This window comes from Gymnoscopelus braueri (genome assembly GCF_963280865.1).
Source record: "Gymnoscopelus braueri genome assembly, chromosome: 1".
NCBI classification, from domain to species: Eukaryota; Metazoa; Chordata; class Actinopteri; order Myctophiformes; family Myctophidae; genus Gymnoscopelus; species Gymnoscopelus braueri.
In genome coordinates, this window is record NC_137603.1 from 49,724,059 (window position 1) to 49,727,716 (window position 3,658).

Consider the following 3,658-nt stretch of genomic DNA (forward strand, 5'->3'; position numbering starts at 1 on the left):
AGACCAGGGGACCTGGTTCTGCCAGACCCAGAATAAGTACTTTATAAGATCAGAGCACTACGTCACGGCTAAGCCGGACTTCACATGACGTGTCAGCCTGTGTCTATGCCCATGTATGGACGAAAGGGGGACAGACTTTTATGGCTGAGAGTAAAGGGAAAAGGGGGCATGCCCATGTATGGAGAAAACAGGTACAAAGCCTCATGTAGGCCAAAAAGTTATTTATGCCAATAACATACTCAATAGGATGCAATATGTTTCTGATCATAAGTTGTAGTTGATAGCTTATCATTTTGTGGGGGGAGGGGGGGCACCAATGACTCAAGCCCACAGGCCACCACCCCCCCAATTCTGGTCCTGTGTGTATGTATGCTGTTCGTGAACTACAGCTCAACATTCAACACAATAATGAGACCTACTCCAGCACCCGACCATGTGCAACCATGTTCAACTCGATTCCTGACGTCTACGAGTCGTCGCGGCAAGTGCCAGTGGTAACAATGGCCAACATTTCATCGAACCCCATGGCCCTCAACACAGCCCTGAGGGGCCCATGCCGAGTCCTCCACTCTGCTCCCTGTAAACACTTGACTTGGAGAGACCAAGTCTGAGACACAACTCACTATACCTTCAACAGCAGAAACAACACAACACACTCTGTGGATTCACATCAGTCTTCAATTCCAGAGCCAGAAACAGCCACTGAACATGTTCTACTGCCACCCAGTCATTGGGCCACAATATGACAGCAATAGAGCAGCGGCCTGAAACACATTAGTACGCAGCATACAACACAAACAGCAGCAGCAAAGAAAAAAAAAAACAAGGTTCCTACCTTGAGCCGTCTTCCACTTGACTTCATCAGTTGTGTAAGCCAGTGGTTTTCAACCCTTTTCATATCAAGGTCCATTCATTATTCGGCATTTGAGCCACGGACCAGAGATTTAGCCTCTTAGACCCAAGACTTAGAATATTTTGTTATCGTTGGATAAGATTTTGTCTCCAATTCCATGCTGTATTGATGTGGTACCACAGGAGAGATAACAGGCACACGTTGATCAAACTAACAATTCTTTCATTAAGTAATGCAGACGTTTAACAATAATGTAACTCTTGAGAGCGTAAACATTTTACACTCTCAAGAGTTAAAGATCTGTAAGGTTTAAAGATCTAATAAGGGTCCATTTGGTTACCAACTCTCCATCATTTAGCATGGGGACCACCTGGAACCCCCTCAAGGACCACTGGTGGTCCCCGGACCACTGGTTGAGAACCACTGGTATAAGCGACGGCCAAGGTCAAACTTTGAAACCCATGCATATAGAGATATAGAGCCCCCCCCCTCTCTCTAGTCCGTCCACGGACAAGCCCTCCAGTAGCCTTGCAGTCATCTCCATCCTCCATACATCTGGCTAGCTCGCCAGTACTTTCCTCCCCTGCTGGGATAGCTCCCGGTGTCAAAGGGCAGTGACCAACCAGCCTCATTCTCCGGGCTACCCTCTTCTCACTCACCCTTGGTAGCCCACCGTACAGATACTTGTTGGTAACATTATGTTCATCCTGGTTGATGTTCAGTACTAAACATAGCATTCTGGTGTAGCACAATGGCCAGGGACTAATGTACAGTAGGGCAGGCTTCAGGGTCCAGCATTCACAGCTATAATGGGACAGCTACATGTCCCATTATATAACACCACCAGGGGGCAGTTCTCCATCAAATACAAAGGTGTCTCCATGTGGAATACCAATTTCCACCTAAAATAAGTCTAATAAATACATTTAATATGATAGGCTAATTAGATGGTAGGCCTTCATGTTATGGGTATTTCAAAAACGTTTTGTTATTTTTATATTTCACATGAGTAGTAGCATCATGTCTTTATGTTGTTGTCTATTTTTCTTATACTTAATGATCTGTTTTTATTTTTATATTTTTCTGTTTGCTTTTGTTTTTAGACACTAATAAATTCGAATTGTATGTAATGTAAACGATGAGGTTCTTGCATAAGTCCTGCTAGGGTTTCTTACCTCACCGGCACAACATACAATATTCTGTCATCTTTCCTAGGAAAGAAGTAGTATATATATGTATATGTATATGTATATGATTCCTGTTGTGCAAATCAATACAGCAAATCAATGCAGCAAAGCAGCTATATACCTAGGAGAACTGACTCTAGCTGAGAGGAAGCTGAGCTTAATATGGTGGGGGTAGGGTGGACTTCCACACACTGGCCATGCCATTCAGAGTTCAGAGCCCTCCATGCGAGTGCTTTCCTCACTTTAAGGTTGCGTTGACCTATGAGCCCAGATATTTAAAGTAAATTACTTCTTACAGCGCATTGCCTCCTGTTGTCATTAGAGGTGGATGGTCCGTGACGGTGCTATTGGTGATAACCTTGCTTTTCTTGGTATTTATCACAACAACCTTGGCACACACACACACTGCCTCCACTCTGGTCGGGAGCACCTGTGTCTGCTCCACATGGTCAGATAGCAGGTCATGTAATCTGCACGGACCTCCTAGGTGTAATAGTGAAGCCAAGTTGTTGCTCCCGTCGACTGATGGCCTGCCTATCAGTCCAGGGCTATTCACTGTTGTCATCTGCGGTCATCACCTTGGCTCTTGTCTTGGCTCCTATATGGCCCAGAGTAGGTTGGGAGGGACACCATAAGCTTTGAGTATCTGAAAGAAAGGAAGAAAGAAAGAAAGAAAGAAAGAAAGAAAGAAAGAAAGAAAGAAAGAAAGAAAGGAACGGTTAGGAACGGCGCGATGAGGGAGGCCCAGTTGGCCACTGGCCACCTTTCCCGAGCGGCGGTGCGCTCGAACACTTCCAGGTAGGCTTCGATGTCGTCATCGGGGGACAGTTTGGTAAGTACGTCGCCCGGTGCCATTTTATCAATAAGTTGTTGCACCGCTGTTTGTAAATCGGTTTGGCTTTTTAACAGCGCGGTGAGCGCCTGTGCGTGTTCCATAATCAGAGGTATTGGCGTGGATCAGTCTTTACCCGTATTCTCCACCACTTGTGAAGACTGAACCAAACCAACTCTGAGACAGTATTTGCGAAGGCCTCACAGGGCGTTTTATTGACAAATATGGCACGTCCACAGGGGGGAAACCCCTGGTGCCGTTTGATGAGACGTTTCAAATCAGAAATTAATAAACAAACTTTTCGCCCTGTCGGGGCTCTGTGTCAGTTATTGTCCATGCGTTTCTCCTTCACGCCATCTGCGTGGGGTTCCAGTCCATGAACGTTCCGTTTTAAACAGTGTCGGTCCTATGTTGCCTAGAACAGAAATATAGCAATTAGACTCCGAGTTACATAACACCAAGCGATGAGGAGGAGAATAAGTGGAGGTTCGCTTACCGCCTGTGCACCTGTCTGGTCAACGTGGAGAGTCAGGCCATACTGAGGCAGAGACGGTGCTTTTGGTTTGTCTGTGCGCTCCCCAGCTGGGCAACGCAGGTGCGCTCACTTCAGGCTGATTCCACAGATAGATTGGCAGGTAGCGCCCGTTGATGACGCAGCCCAGCTGGGGGCGGGGCCTGGCGGCCCGCGCACCTGCCCCACTGACTCTCCCCGTTGAGGTGCTTACCTGACAGGCGGTTGCCTAGCGACACTCCACAGTATCCTGTCACAACACAGCCTAGTATGCG